At 32.7% G+C, this 17,865-nt stretch overlaps 1 long non-coding RNA gene across 1 annotated transcript; it reads right to left on the minus strand.

Annotated features, from left to right (window-relative positions):
• LOC108663410 lies at positions 10,137-13,444 on the minus strand. The gene is made up of 3 exons (XR_001929390.1): positions 13,380-13,444; positions 11,566-11,639; positions 10,137-10,291 (listed from the first exon to the last, which is right to left on the minus strand). It is a non-coding gene; the product is annotated as an uncharacterized LOC108663410 (long non-coding RNA).

Genomic DNA, 17,865 nt, shown 5'->3' on the forward strand with positions numbered 1-17,865 from the left:
CTCAATGTATTCTATGTTCCTGAAATTCGAAAGAATTAAGTTTTTCCTAGTTTGCTTGCAAAGAAAGGTTTTAAAGTTGTAATAGAATCTAATAATGTAATAGTATCCAAGAGTAGCCTATTTGGAGGAAAATGATACTTTTGTAATAGCATGTACAAGTTTAGTATTGATGAAATAAATATGGTTTATGCTTATACTGTTGAGTTTAATTCTTTATTATGGCATGTTAGATTAGGACATTTAAATTTTGGTTCCATGAGATTTATGTCTAAAAATGGTTATATTACATGCAAACATGAGCACTTAGAAAACTGAGAAATATGCATACAAGCAAAAATGACAAAAAGAACCCTTTTGTAGTGTAGAAAGAAACTCACAATTAGTAGACATCGTGCATTCTGATATATGTAAATTAAGTGAAAAATTAACTAATGGAGGAAAGAGATATTTTATAACTTTCATAAATGATTATTCTAAATTCACTTATTTCTATTTAATTAAAACAAAAGATGAAGCCTTTCAGAAATTTAAAGAATATAAATCTGTTGTGGAAAATAAAAAATGTAGGAAAATCAAAATTCTAAGAAGTGATAAAGGGGGAGAATATTTTCTTACAGAATTTGATAATTTCTATGAAGAAAATGGTTTGATACATTAAAAAAGTGCTCCTTATTAACCATAACAAAATGGATTGGTTGAAAGGAAAAAAAGAACTTTGGTTGAAATGAAAAATGCTATCTTTTTGTATGTACATCTATCACATAATTTATGGGGTAAGGCTGTTGGTCTCAAAAAAGTGTACTAGATGGGGGGTGAATAGCACTTTATGAATGTCGCTAAACTTGACTTCTAATTGAGGGCCACTTAAAGGTCAATGATGAGAAGTTAAATGTTGGATAAACAAGTAATTTAAAGAAGAATGAAATGAAGAATAAAGAAGGTAAACAATACACAAAGACTTATGGTGGTTCGATCTCTTTGACCTACATCCATTACCTTGATCTTCCAATCAAGGATTTTCAAACCAAATCACTATAAACAGTGGAATTCTCAAGCTTCCACCAAGCTTTTACAATGGCTTTTCATAGGCTCAACCACAACCTTCAGCAATGGTTTTTCCTAGGATCTACCAAAACCTAAATCTAACTTTTCCTAGGCTGAGTTAGAACCTATAAAACCAACCAAGCTAACCCAAACTTGATTAATCTCCTTAGAATGACTCGCACACTCTAAGTAATCAAGAAGTACAGATATAAAGAAGTACCTATGATCACTAACCTAATCTGAATGGTACAAGATGAAGTGTTAAACTCTATTACAAAGATTAGAGTAAAATGCAGGAAGGATTGAAAGAGTTTTGCTATTTTTGAGCTTTTTTTGATCTTGGAAGTATCTAATTTGATTCTTAGCCGTTGAAGGTGTCTTTTATACTTGAAAAACCAACTCTGATGGATGTTGACAGTTTTAGACCGTTGGAAACAGTTTAGAGTCAATTCTAGCCGTTAGTCTATCTTTAAGCATTCAAATTTAAATTTTCAAACAGAGTGCTCTTAGTTGACTAACCATACTTTTTTGTTGATTAAGTCTTCTCTGTCTTGTAATTGAATTCTCTAGCAATGAGTTCTTAGTTGACTAACCATACTTCTTAGTCGATTAAGTTCTCTCTGTCTTGGAATTAAAGTTTCTGATAGTGAGCTTTTAGTTGACTAACCATGCATGAGAGAGGGTTGAATTTGTCTGAGCAGAGGTGGGATATTCATTCCTTAAGGTGCCTTTACGAGTCTTGATGAATTTTTTTCCTTCCAGTTTGTACCCCAGTTTTGTAGACTTCCCAAATAGATAGCTTGATCTCTGCTTTTAACTTGATTCATCTGATATCTGGTGTTCCAGATTCCTTTTTCTTTACCAGAGAAGTGATTAGGTTTCCATAAGCTAGATTAACTTTATCAACATGACAGGTTCCTTTCATTTTTTCAATCATAAATCTTCAAAGATTGAGGGGAGTTGCATTGAATGCATGCTCCATCAACCACATGTCTTGAAGACTTACATAGCTAAAGTTACTGCTTCTTCCATGAATTATTGAAGTAATAAAGTAATGCAAGATCCTAGTTTGTGGACTCTTGATAAAACTTGCATAACTTCTGGAAGAGTATCTTTCCTTTTTCCTAATGATGATTTCCCACAGAGATGAAGGATCATATTCCTCTAAATCTTATACTTTCCCACATTACACTCAATTTTCAGCAAATTTTTCATATCAGTAGCAGTAACAACAAATTCCTTCTCATTCAGAAATACATTAATACCATCCTCAACAAAGTCTTCTGGATCATCAAGCTTAGTTTTATCTAGTGCAATGCTAAAGTAAAATTCTCTAACAAGACTAGCATTATAAGTTATATTTTCAAAAACACTTAATTTTTTCAATTTTATTTATTCAAAATATTCTGACAAACCCTCTTTGATCTCTAGAACTTCATTAAAACTATCCCAATCAATGTACTTTCCAACAAGAGATGGGTGCATTCTCTATTTTCCTAAATCTTTTCTCATGAATCTTATTCCTAAATTTTGAAGATGAAGAATTACCTTTTTTGTTAGAAATTCCTCTTTCCACCCCTTTCTGTTTTATTCCTACTTTTTCAATCACTAGTGCTGGGTGGTTTTTTTTCCCTTTCTTTTGAATCTTGGATGATGGGTTGTCTTCCATGGGACATTTCCCTTTCTTCTTTTCTAGAGTGTCACTTGGTAGTGTAGATTTGACCATCGTTCTTGGCAGTTTCAGACTTAGGGTTTAAAGAGTTTGAGATAAAGGGTTTTGGCTTTGATAAGAGCAATTCAAGAGAAGAGAGAGTAAAGAGAAGGTGAAAAGTTAAAAGAAGTTATTAAACTTTCTCTTTAAATACGGTTAGACATCCCTTTTTCAAAATTCAAAATTTTAGATCTTTTTTTTGTTTTTTAGTTAGATGGTTTTTTTTCTTTAAATATTATTATTTTTTATTTCAGTTTCTTAACTGACTAAGTTTTACCTTTAACCAACTACATTTATCATTCTGAAAAGAAAGATCAACACAGAACATTTTTAGTCGGTTAAGTGATTCTCTTAATCAATTAAGCTTCTACTATCTTATGAAAGAAGAACTCAAGAGATTTACCTAAAGCTCATTTACATTAAGCATTCCTAGATTTCTCCTTAATTTGCAAAATCTTTCCTCATTTAAAGGTTTGGTAAAGATATCAGACAGTTGATGCAAAGTGTTAACAAACTCAATCTTTATGTCTCCTTTAAGCACATGATCTCGAATAAAGTGAGGTCCAATTTCAATGGTTTGGTTCTAAAGTGATGAACTAGATTTTTTGAGATGTTTATAGCACTTGTGTTATCACCAAATATAGGTATATTATGCATAGTTACTCCAAAATCTTTTAATTGTAGTTTGATCCATATAATTTGAGCACAACAACTTCATATGGATATGTATTCAGCTTCAACTGTTGATAATGCAATAGAGTTTTGCTTTTTACTTAACCAAGACACAAGCATTTTTCTAAGAAATTGACAAGTGCCACTATTGCTTTTCCTATCTGTTTTACTTCTAGCAAAATAAGCATCAGAGTATCCAATAAGATTAAAAGATGATGCTCTTGGATACCATAATCCTAAACTTTGTGTATCCAAGAGTTACCAAAAAATTCTTTTTACAGCTGTTAAATGTGACTCTTTGGGATGTGATTGAAAACGTGCAGACAAGCATACACTAAATTGTATGTCAGGTCTATTAGCAGTTAAGTAAAGCAAAAGGCCAATCATACCTCTATAAATCTTTTGATCAACACTTTTTCCTTTTTCATCTTTATCAAGCTTCGTAGAGGGACTCAATGGTGTACTAATTGACTTCAGCTTCATCACATCAAACTTTTTCAGCATGTCTTGAATGTATTTTTCTTGATTGATAAAGATACCATCCTCACATTGTTTGATTTAAAGGCCAAGAAAGAATTTTAGTTCACCCATCATGTTCATTTCAAACTCACCCTACATTTCTTCAACAAAGTTCTTACATAAAGCTTCATTAGTAGCACCAAATACAGTATCACCCACATAAGTTTAAACTATAATTAAATCATTCCAGTATTTCTTAATAAACAGTATTGTATCAATACTTCCTCTAATATAACCTTTTTCAACCAATAATTTTGAAAGTCTTTAATACCAAGCTCTTGAAGCTTGTTTTAATCCATATAAGGCCTTATGCAGTTTGAAAACATAATCAAGCTCTTCAAAATCCTCAAACTCGGGGGGTTGTTTGACTTAAACTTCTTTTTGAATAAGACCATTTAAAAATGCACTTTTCACATCCATTCGAAATAATTTGAAATTCATGAAACATGCAAATGCAAGCAATAATCTTATGGCTTCTATCCTAGCGACAAGAGCAAAGGTTTCATCATAGTCAATACCTTCTTCCAGATTATATCCTTGAGCAACAAGCCTAGCTTTGTTTCTTATCACATTACCTTGTTCATCTACCTTGTTTCTGAACACCCACTTTGTACCAACAATTAGGTGATTGAATGGCCTCGAAACCAAAGTCCATACTCTATTTCTTTCAAATTGTTTCTTATTGCATGGCCAACATCCAACTTTCTTCTTTTTCTACATCTTCAAAATTTTTAAGCTCGATTTGTGAAATGAAAGCTGAGTATTCACAGGTTTCTTTAACTTCTCTTCTGGTTTTAACTTCTTCTAAAGGATCACCAATGATCTACTCTTATGGGTGATCTTTGACATATTTCCAACTCTTTGGAAGATCATTGTGTTGATTTTCAACTCTTTATAGATCTTCTAAAGATGGAGATTCTGCTTTTTTTTCAAGAGAATTTTCTTCATTGATTTTCTTATTCTCCAGGCTCATTTCTTCTATTTGTCTCTCAAGGTCCTCTGCATCATTATCATCAACGAAAACTTTCTTTTACAAGGCATTAATTTCATCAAAAACTACATGGATAGATTCTTCAATGGTTAAAGTTCTTTTGTTAAAAATTCTATAAGCTTTAGAGTTCAATGCATACCCAAGAAATATTACCTCATCACTCTCATCAAATTTTCCAATAACATGTTTTTCATTGTTCAAACAAAGCATTTACAACCAAAGCTTCTAAAATGAGAAATGTTTGGTTTTCTGCCTTCGTATAATTCATAGGGAGTTTTGGATATTATAGTTTTTGTTGAAACTCTGTTAAGGATGTAGGCTGCTGCTATATTGATAGCTTTTGCCCAAAAATAATTTAGTGGATTGTTTTCACAAAGCATGGTTCGAGCCATTTCTTTTAAACTTCGATTTTTTCTCTTAACAACCCCATTTTATTAAGGTGTTCCAGGTACAGAAAAGTTATAATCCAATCCTTTTTCATTGCAAAGTTTTCAAATCCATCTCCTTCAAACTCACCTCCATGATCACTTCTAATGCTAACAATGAGAAGTCCTTTTTCATTCTAAACTCTTTTATAGTGATTGGCAAATGCAAGTAATGCATCCATTTTGTGAGCTAAGAAGTAGACCCAAGTATAACTTGAGTAGTCATCAACTATCACAAAACCATATGATCTACCTCTTAAGCTGGTTATGCTGATTGGACCAAATAGATCTATATGCAATAATTCAAGAGGTCTAGAGGTTGAAACCATCTTTTTGGATTTGAAAGATGTTCTAACTTGTTTCCTTAGTTGACAAGCATCACAAATATGATCATTTTCGAGTTTAATTTCAGGCAGTCCAACAACTAGATTTCTTCTCATTAGTTTTAAAATGGTATGCATGCTTGCACATCTAAGTCTTTGATGCCATAGCCAACTATCATTTCCATTATTTACCATAAGACATGACTCACAATCTAGCTCAAGATCTTCAAAAAATATGATATACATGTTTTTGATTCTTTTTTCTTATGAATGCAGTTTTGTTCGAACTAATATCTATAACTTCACATTTATGTGAATCAAACACACTTTAAATCCTTTATCACACATGATACTTAATAGATTATGCTTTAAACCTTTAATAAACAGAACATGATTAATTTGAGCATGAGAATTCTTACCAATAGTTCCTATGCCATGAATTCTACCTTTTGAATCATTTTCAAATGATACTATACTTCCCTTTTTCTTATCCAGTTAAGCAAACAGCCTTTCATTTCCTGTCATATGCCTTGAGCAGCCACTATTCATGTACCATGATTGCTTCTGCTTCAGTTGAGCTTTTGAACATATATCTTCTTGATTTGGCTTAACCTGCAATACAAATTCTCAGTTTTTCTTAATAGGTACCCATACCTTGATGGGTCATTGAAGGTTAGTTACTACATAGGAACCTTTTGGTACCCAAATCACTTTTGTTCTTTGAGTGCTTTTTCTTTTATAGCAGTCATAAAAAAGATGACCTATTTTGCCACAAACATAACATCTAGATGAGAAACCATCAAAATTTCTCTTAAAGTTTGTATTTCTTGTTGATGCCTCATTTAGCAAACCCTTAAGAGTAGTGTTTTCATCAATTACCTTTCGTAATGCTTCAATTATGTTTTCAAGTTCCAATTTTAGAACTTCAAAATCGGTTTTAAAATGTTCTAGTTCAATTTGAAGAAAATTTCTTTGTTCAAAAACAGAGTTGAAATCATGTCTTATCTTTTCTAAAGCATTATCAAGAGATGTAGTTTTTTTTTTTTAAAGCCTTATATTTTGATGCAAGTTTTTCAAACTCATCATAAAGGTATTCATATTCTTCTTTAAATTCATCAATTGAAATATCACAAGGAGCAGAAGATACCTCGAATTCATCATCTTTGGCCATCAGACATAGGTTTGCTCTTCTTCCACTTTCTCTTCTTTAACTTTTGAACTTGAAACATCAGTATCAGACCAGATTGCAACCACCATAGCTTTCTTTGATTTTCTATTTTTCTTGAGAGTTTCTTCTTTTAGCAAGGGGCATTCTGATCTGAAGTGTCCAGGTTTCTTGCACTCAAAACATATAAGATCTTCCTTCTTGTTAGACTCACTTTTATTTTTTATTTTCCATGAAGAACTTTGATATCTTCTGTAGCTTTTTTTAGCCAATCTTCTATCTCTTTGTCCCATAAGTTTTCTGAATCTTCTTGCTACCATGGCCAACTCTTCATCATCATCACATGATAAATTATCTAATTCTTCTTCAAGAGTAATTGCTTTTAAAGCAATGCTTTTCTTCTTTTCTTTTACTTCTCTCTTGTCTTCTTCTTCTTCTTTAAGCTCCAACTCATGAGTGAGAAGAAAGCCACATATTTCATCAAAAGTGATGACATTTTAAGTCTTTAGCTTCTCAAATAGAAGTAACTTTTGGCTTCTAATTTTTAGGTAGGCTTCTAAGAAGTCTTTTGACAAGTTCATGTTCAGGAATTGGCTTACCTAACTAACTGAGTTTATTGGTGATGTTAGTAAACCTATCAAGCATGCTAATGATGTCTTCACTAGGTTCCACCTTGAACATTTCATAGTTGTGAGTTAGAAGAACTATTTTGGACTCCTTAACTTATGAAGTCCCTTCATGGATAATTCTAAGTTTGTCCCAAACTTATTTAGCAGTGATATAGCTTGACACTTTGTTAAACTCAGTGGGAGTTAAGGCATAATGTAGAGTATTTATTGCCTTAAAGTTTGTTTGAACCTTTTTGGTTTCAGTTTCAGTCCATTAAGCCCTTGGCTTAGGAATCGTTTCATTGGTTATAACATTTATGGTCGAGGGGATAAAAGGTCTATTAGTGATTGCATTCCACATTTCATAATCTATTGCCCTTATGTAAATAGACATTCTAGTGCTCCAATAAGGGTAGTTTGATCCATCAAACAAAGGTGGTCTGTTTGTGGATTGTCCCTTAGTAGCAATTGATTTTTGAATAGCCATTTGGATCTCCTTTAAGATGTCAAGCCTTAAAAATAAAGGTTAGGCTTTGATACTACTTGTTGGTCCTAAAGAATATGCTAGAGAGGGGATGAATAGCACTTTATGAATGTCACTAAACTTAACTTCTAATTGGGGGCTACTTAAAGGTCAATGATGAGAAGTTAAATGCTGGATGAACAAGTGATTTAAAGAAGAATGAAATGAAGAATAAAAGACGGTAAACAATGCATAAAGATTTATAGTATTCGGTCTCTTTGACCTACATCCACTACCTTGATCTTCCAATCAAGGATTTTCAAACCAAATCACTATAAGCGGTGGAATTCCTAAGCTTCCACCAAGCTTTTATAAAGGCTTTTCACAAGCTCAGCCACAACCTTTAACAATGGTTTTTCCCGAGATCAACCAAAACCCAAATCTAACTTTTCCTAGGTTGAGTTAGAACTTATAAAACTAAGTAAGCTAACCCAAGCTTGATTAATCCCCTTAGAGTGACTCACACACTCTAAGCAATCAAGAAGTACAGATATAAAGAAATACCTATGATCACTAACGTGATCTGAATGGTACAAAATGAAGTGTTGAACTCTATTATAAAGATTGGAGTGAAATGCAGGAAGGATTGAGAGAGTTTTTGCTGTTTTTGAGCTCTTTTTGATCTTGGAAGCATCTAATCTTATTCTTTGTCGTTGGAGGTGTCTTTTATACTTGAAAAACCAACTCTGATGGATGTTGATAGCTTCAGACCATTGGAAATAGTTTAGAGTCAATTATAGCCATTAGTCGTCTTTAAGCATTCAAATTCAAATTTTCAAATAGAGTGCTTTTAGTTGACTAACCATACTTCTTAGACAATTAAGTCTTCTCTGTCTTGTAATTGAATTCTTTGGAAGTGAGCTCTTAATTGAATGACTATGCTTCTTAGTCGATTAAGTTCTCTCTGTCTTGTAATTGAAGTTTCTAGCAGTGAGCTCTTAGTTGACTAACCATGCTTCTTGGTTGACTAAGTCTTCTCTGTCTCACAATCTGCTTTACTGTCTTAGTCAATTAAGTAAAGCCTCAACCGATTAAGAACTTACTATCCTTGAACCAGCCAACTTTACTTTTGAATTTTAGTTGACTAACTCCCTTGGTTATCCGACTAAGAAGCTTTTGTTTGTGGCCATTTGTAACTCCTCATTCTTATAAGTTATGATATTTGCTTTTCAGTGATTAATTTGTTATTGACATAGATTTTCATCCTGCACACTCAAGTGGTATAGTTAGACATTAGTGAGTGGGAATGTTTTATTATCATAAAAAACTTATGGAGCCAATAAGGCTTTACTAATAACATGTCATATACTGAATAGAACTCTTTCCAATAGTATTAAGGGTTCACCTTATGAACTTTGGAATAAGAAAACCAAACTTGGAATATCTTAAAGTGTGAGGGTGCTTGGCCTTTTATAAAGTTCCTGAACCATAGAGAACAAAGCTTGGACTTAGAGCAATGAAAGGCATTTTTGTTGGTTATGCCCAACATTCTAAAGCATATAGAATTTTAGATTTACAATCAAATGTTATTGTAAAGTCCATACATGTTGAGTTTATTGAAAATAAATTTCTATATAACTCTAATAATAAATTTGATTGTGAACACAATGTTTTAATTTTAAGTTGTGACCAAAGTGATATGACTTCTCATGATACATCCAACACAAGAAAAAGCGATGATATTCAAATTGAAATGAAAGAAGTCAAAGAGCCATAAAAAGAAAACACTTAGATCCAGATTTCATTGACTCGCAAGCATTAGCATTCCTTGTGGAAGGAAGTAGAACCAAAATGTATAAAAAGATACCTATTTTGTTAAACGTTGGAGATCATCCAAAAACATTCAATGAAGTTATGTCTTCAAGGATGTAGCTTTTTGGAAAGAAGCAATAAATTATGAAATGTACTTAATCTTCTTAAACAGAACATGGGTTTTTGTTGATCTATCACGACCCAAATTTCGAGCCATGACTGGTGCATGGGCCCAATGGACGTAGCCCACTAAGCCCAAGAAAGCCTATCTGTATACTCTTGCTCATTCTTTCATCAAAGTTGCTAAGTCACATTTCATAACTTTGAATAAAAACAAAACTAAGCATTTCCAACTCATAGTGGCATACCAATCAAAGTGTACATTGTCTACAACATTTATCTTAATAATTTACATCAGGTTTGTCTATACATCTTAAAAAGAAGACTCGATATCTAGTGGAGAGACTCGAACGAAAGTATAGCTACTGAATATCGAGACACCTACCAATAGTCGAATCTACGAGGTCACCTCAACCTAGGTACCGACTGCCTCCTGATCTGAAAACATGAAGTTGAAAATGGTGAGTATAAACCCAATGAGTGGACAAGAAGGGAACAAGCATACCATAAGGAATGTTTAACGAAATCATGATGCATTTATTTTTCAAAACAATGCAATTTATTTTAGTTCTTAGTAAACCCCTCATGTAAACCCCACATGAGTAAATCACTTTATGAAAAGGGTCCATACTCAACAAAGGAATTGGAGAGTGAAATCTTTAATAGCATTCATGCGAATCAAGTCAAATAAAAGACGGGTCCTCATTGTAGTTGCAGCGAGAATGCATTTCCGTTACAGCGACACTTGACTTAAATTATCAACTAGCCGAGGGTTTTTTAACTGGCCGAAGGTTTCTCACCAAACCTCCTCATTTTTAAACTTAATTCATTTATTCCTTAATGTTGGAAGTCCATGCTCAACTATGGTACCAAAGAAATGGAAAATAAGGTAACAACCGAACCAAATGAGGAGCAAAACAGAAAGTTTTTTGTTGAATCTCGCTACAGCGAAATTTTTGGTCACAAAATAGAAAGTTTCTCGCTGCAATGAGAAGCTATAGTAACATTCTCGTTGCAGCGAGATTTTTGGCCAGCCTTACCCTCCAACCCGAGAGTTTCTCGCTGCAGCGAGAAACAGAGCAGTGAGAAAAAAAGTTTCCTTCCTTTCAAGAAAAAGCCATCCTACTGAAATGACAAAATCAACATAAAACACATTAAGATTTCCAAAGTTCAACATGCCAAATTCATATGCATTTCAACCATAAACCATATACATGAGTTTTCATTCTCTAAACATATATACATATACATACATGGATAAATACCAATACCACTATCATCACATCCAGCTCATGTGCATCCCCCCACATCGTGCACATAGCCGAAGTCATTGTGTGCATCCCCCTACATCGTGCACAATCAGTGCCATCGTGTACATCCACCCCACATCGTGCACACAGGCACTATCATCATCCATCTCCCTCACCATCACCATTACCGGCATGTGCATCCCCCCACATCGTGCACACACACGGTTATAATCATCACACAATATCAACCATCATGCACAACACATATATATCTATATATATACCAACATAATGTAGTAGTGCATGAATCCATATCAACCGCATGTCACAACAAAAAATCAATTTATCAAAGGCTTGTTCCCAAAGCACTCGTTTTTAAGGAAAGTTGGATAAAATCATTCAAGTATATTGTGCAAATAAGTTTACATTCCTAAAACAATTTTGACATGCAAGTCCACTCACCGGTATGTTGTTGGACCTTTAGTCGACTCTACTTCTCTAATTGTCCAAATTGGGCGATGGGGCTTCGTTAAAACCTATCATCACATTGGCATCACCATTAAGTTAATTCACATGCTTATGAATTCTAAAAGCTTTTTCTTAGCTAGCTTCAATTTGCCATTTAAGTGGCTATCTAAGTTCACTATCCTAATCACGCTAAAGTGAATGAACAACCCCAACTACCAATTCACCCCCAAGTCTAAACACTAATCATTCTCAACACCAAAACTCAATTCTAATGTACTACTCACCTTGGTAGCTTGCATTTGAAATTCTTTCCAAAACTTTCAAGCTATTTTTGAAGCTTCCTCTTTCTCTCTTTAAAACACCTAACTAAAGAGAGAGAGTATGGAAATAAGATTTTCTTCAAGGGTTTTAAAGAGAGAGAGTGGAAGAGCACAAGGGTTTATAAAAGAGTGCACCAAAAGCATGAAAAGTTGAGCTATTTTGAGGGAGGTTATGGAGCTTTCTTATCAAGCTTTCATGGAGAATGAAAGCAACGTGAGATGAAAGGAAGAAAAAGAAGAAAAGCTGCTGGAGAATGTAGAAGTTGCTGGAAGGAAGAGATATTTATAGCCCAAGCTTATCCACTCCACTTAAATTACCAAAATGCCCCTCCACAAATTAGCTTATTCTCTACTAACCCTTTATAAAATCTTGTTACTCCTTTGACACTGGGACAAGGTCCATAATGGTCTAGAAATACTCGAGTTCATGAAAACTTAAAAATTCTAACCCGAGGTAAAAAATGACCATTTTGCCACTATCGTGAAAATCATCAAAATTTTTATTTTCTTGTCATTTTACCCATATTTTCATCATTCCTTTATGCCTTAGGCCTACTTAGGCCATAATATTGATTAAAAATCTTACTTTTATGGGCTTACTGTCAGTTAAAATCCTACTACGCAAGTATACGTATCGAATAAATAGTATATTAGCAAGCAGAGTATCGATCCCACAGGAAATTGATCTAAAACTTTACTAAGTACTAAAATTAGAACAATTTAATCTTATCTAAATAATCAAAATTAATTAACTAAAACTAATTAACTACAATTAAAATCAACAAGAAAAATCAAAATAATAATAACTTTAGAAAATATTAAATCAAACAAGCCTAGGATTACAATCTCCCTCACATTTCATCTAAATCTTACCTCACTTCCTTAACTTATTTCAATGGGTTGAATTGCTAACCTAAAGTCCTAAATTATTTATAAGGGTGTCACGACCCGGTACTCCCCTCGAGCCCGTGACAACCGCCGCGGTGTCCCGATAGATACTCATTACCCGAAATGCCAATCGAAACCCCGTAAGGCTTTAATATCAGTTTCTCATTTTTCCTGTGAGTAACCGTTGCCAAATATCATGTTCTAAAAGATTTTAAGTTATTTCCAACTTAAAACAATAAAAAAATGATTTCTGTCTCATAGGGGTATTTTGGTCATTTTTTCTTAAAAATTTCGAAACCAGCTAAAAATGTAGTATGCGAGTACAAAACACATAATTCATAATCAAAAATAAGTTTAAACGTCTAAAACCTTCATTTAAAATGAAATTATGATTATTTGGATATAATAAAAAAATATTCAATAAAATATTCTATTTTCTTATAAAATAATATTTTTAGAGTTATACGTAAATAATTTTTGCAATGTAAAAACAAAATAAATTCATACATACTGTAATACTATAAGCCAGAGTATATAATTTAATTTACAATAACAAGTGGGCCCCCGAATAATCAAAAGTAAGGAAGACTGTGGACCTACAGTTTAGAGGATGCAAATCTAGTGGTAGCCCTCGATGAAATCAGCTATCTACAGCCTATTTTGAGCCTGAAATGGGTGGAAATGAGGGTGGTGTGATTTTATAATCCCAGTGAGTAAACAAACATCATCCAAAATATCTAAAGTCGAGTAAATAGAGACGATTAAAATATTTCATCTCAATATGTATTTCATAACATAAATATTCATTTCATTTAAATAATCAACATGGCTTATGAGTATCTTAAAAGCTCGGCTCCTGCCAAAATTATTCTTGGGAATACCTTGGCCTAGGCATCTAATCGAGTCCACCAAGGCTATTAAAATTTTCATATACACGTAAATATATTTTTAGTTTGAAAAACACAGCCGTTCCATGGCATTAGTAGAGTTTATCATCACGAGATGGTTCGGTGTGATGTGAACTTTAACCATACCTCAGGAGATACCCTACACGCCTCTCTGACCAAGGTACGTATATAACCAGATTCTGTGCCCCTCTAATAGGCTGGTCCACAGAACCCGCCCACTGCAGCAAGCTAAACCCACCATACAATAAAAATTCAACAGCATGACATGGCAATTTTATCATTATCCAGCCTATCAAGGCAAACAACAGTTTATACATTCTCAACACAAATACCAATTCAGCCATTCATGCCAATATTGCCATAAGCCAATCAATTAGAACCATAAATTCACAATACATCAAATGGTCTCCAATTACTCTATTTTCAAAGCCATCATTCAATTTCAAGACAATTTATAAAATCATTTCATTTAAACACATTTTGTTTATAAAACCTAAAAATTAACCATTTAAACTCATTTTCCATAAAATTCACAAAATCGAATAAAAAGACCACTTTAGATAATTAAAATGATGATAAGGTTACTCACTATTTCGAGAGTCAAATTTTTAGAGTACTTCGACTATCAACCCTTGAGTACAATTTCTTTACCCTTATCGGAGGATTCACCACCTAGACATAATGCACAATCAAGCAATTAACCACATTGGTGCTAAATCGTTATAAAACTATATGGATGCATGAAATGGAATGCAAATTGTTCGGATTATCATCTAAATACAGTGTTCTACACAAATTCAATTGTATACCTAAATAAAATGGTATTGGCCTAATTCGATCTATCACTCGATTAATTGGCCAATATGTCCAATTCAACTCCAATTAACTCCATTTTGCTTCCAATTCTCCAAACCATCAAACACAAGTCAAATAGCATAAAATTTAGCAAAAACATCGTCACATTTTCTCTTGGGAATTACGGCCATGGTGGGTGCATCAACACTATAATTTTTCCTACTTGATTTTCTCACCGTAATTCATCATTTCCTAACCAATTAACTTGAAATAAAATCAAATCCACCATACACACTCTACATGGAAAATTCGGCCAATGATGGGTAATGGAAGGAAGTGAATTTTTCTTGTTGGCTTTTCATGCTACACATCACTAACTAACTAAAAACACTAAAATACATTTGAAATCTAACCAAATCAAGCATCAAAACCTCCCTCTAAGTGTTCGGCCAGCAAGGGTTTCATCATGACTTCATGTGATTCAACCATGGAAAATAAGAAAAAATGCTTAAGAAAGAGAAATCTCAAGCTTAAATTGAAAAATCTTACTTTTTTTCACTTGTTTCCTTTAATTTTCACACTTTTCCCTTGAATTTTTCCACCTAGGGTTTTGTTCTTCCTTTTCTTCCTTTGTTCTTGCTTTGGCCAGCCATAAGAATGAGAAATGGGCTGGTTTTGTGCTAATTTATAAGGAAAATAATAAAGAAATAAAAGCTTGACACTTGTCACCTTACCATTGGTCCATTTTTAAATTCTTAACTATTAATCTTTCTTTCTCCACCACATAAAATCCTTCAATTATCCATAATAATAATTGGTGAAATTCATGTGCTGGACAAGTATTGGGTGGTAAAAAATTACAATTTTGCCCCTAGGGTGGCAAAATGACTATTTTGCCCTTATCCTCGGAAAAACATCAAAATTAAAATTCTTCACTTCTCAAACTCAAATTATACTCCAAATGATCAATTTTAGTCAAAAATTTCATCCAACACTCACATCTTAACCTTTGGTAGCAAAATGACCATTTTGCCCTTAGGTTATGAAAATTCCAATTTGACTCCAAATTGGTCCTTGAACTCTGAATCACCATTTTAAGTCATTCTGGGGTTTTAAAATTCTCAATTTCATCTTAAAATCTCTATTTGGACTAGTTCGAGGCTTAATTCAACTTAGTTGCACCACTAGGTACACTACCGACTTTTGACGATTTTTCTTAGCTTTCCAAGTATGCAAGCATTCTGTCAATTACATGAATGACATGGCTAATATTTTATAAAGTCGGGCTTGATAAAGGGTCTTCTGACTCATCTTATAAAAATATCTATTTTAACCAAAACACTATATCCTTATGTGAATTGAAATTAAAACAGACTCATTAAGTTTAGACTCTAATTTGGCTACATATGGCCTATAGGTATATCCCTATCCTATACGCAAATCAATTAATATGATCATATGCTATCCTAATTTTAGTTTACTCTAAACTCCCTTTCCCAAGTTTGTTTAGGTTCCTAAATCAATTTAATTGGTGGCCAAGCAATTAAAGGCATTAAGAATAAATTGGAATAAATAATTCAAATCCCATTAAAGATAAGTAAGAAAGAGATTAAAAATTTAGATTACATGTGGTTCAATTGTAATCCTAGAAAAAGAAATTTAGCTACTCATAATTGCAAAATAAAATAACATTGTATAAAATTCAACCATTGAAAGCATCAAGAAAGATAAAAGATAAGGAAGAAAACAAAACAATATTTTCCGCCTTGATCTTCAAGTTTCAACCTCAACTTTAACTTCTTGAATCTCTCAAAAGTTGTGTCTAATGTTGTTAAACTTATCTTATTGGAATAAAAGGCCCTAATAGACTAAACCTAGGGTTTTTAAATACTAATAGACTAAACCTAAAGTTCCTTCAACTAGGGTTTAATTGAGCTTAAAAGTGTAATAAAAGGCCCAAAAATCAATTATCAGTCTTTACAAATTTTCATTCCCAGTATAGTACCTCTAGCCATTTTCAGACGCGATTTTCTCTATCTTTGAAGCAGAACTGGGCAAATTGATCTTCACAAAAGTTGTATCTCTGTCTCTCAGCTTTCCAATGGTCTAAGAATCGCATCATTTGGAATTCTGTAGCTTGAGATATGGTCAAAATACCGAAGTATATGCAAGCAGATTTTGAGTCTGTCTACACCTTACTTTCCAAAATTAAGCCCAATAACCTTTAATCCTACAAAAGAAATAAAAACCAATAAATAATAACCAAATTAACAAGAAAAACATAAAATTAAAATACCCTAATTATAAAAACTACTAAAAATAAATAAAATAACAATTGAAAATTGAGGACTTAGCTAATATTTAATAACAAAATTGGAGTAAAATAATTCTATAAAATAGAATTATCACTTACTAAGAAAATGACGAAATTACCCCTGATCAAGGATATCATATCTATTACTAACTATGAGCCTATAAAGGTCAAGGTCTCACATGATCTTTCTCTTGGATCAAAACCCATAAGCTGTAAATAGGTATTTTAAAGGAAATATAACACAAATGGTTCAGTACAAACCCTTAAGGCTAAACTAGTTGTCAAAGGTTTCACGTAAAACAAAGACATTAATTAACAAGAATAACATCCATAAAAATGCTTTTGGATTTGGCGTTTATTTATAAATTACATGTATATCAAATAGATGTTAAAACTGCTTTATTAAATGGAGATCTTAAAGAATATATATATATATATATATGGAGCAATGTGAGGGTTTTATACTTCTCATAAATGAGAGGAAGGTTTGTAAACTAATCAAATCTCTTTATGTACTAAAACAAGCTCAAAAGTAGTGCATGAAAAGTTTGATAGTATTATACTTTCAAACGAATTTGTACATAATAATGTAGATAAGTGCGTTTACTCTAAATTTACAAAAGAATATGGTGTAATCATATGTCTTAATGTAGATGATTTGTTGATCTTTAATACAAGTATGCTTGGAATTGTTGAAATCAAGAAATATTTAACTTCAATTTTCAAAATGAAAGGTCTCAATGAAGTTGATATAATCTAGGGAATTAAAGTCAAAAGAAATCAAAATGTGATCTCATTGAATCAACCACATTACATAGAGAAAATTCTTCATAAATATAATCATTTGGAAATCAAAGAGTTTAATACTTCCTATGATTCTAGTATAAAATTTACTAAGAATTGTGAAAGAGTTATGGCACAATTAGAATATGCAAGTGTTATTGGTAGCATAAAGCATGTTGCACATTGTACCAAACTAGATATAGCCTTTGTTGTTTGCAAACTTTCAAGGTCTACAAGTAAATTTAGCAAAGATCATTGGAAAGCTATTACTAGAGTACTTGAATAT

This window comes from Theobroma cacao, chromosome 9 (assembly GCF_000208745.1).
Source record: "Theobroma cacao cultivar B97-61/B2 chromosome 9, Criollo_cocoa_genome_V2, whole genome shotgun sequence".
Classification (NCBI taxonomy): domain Eukaryota; kingdom Viridiplantae; phylum Streptophyta; class Magnoliopsida; order Malvales; family Malvaceae; genus Theobroma; species Theobroma cacao.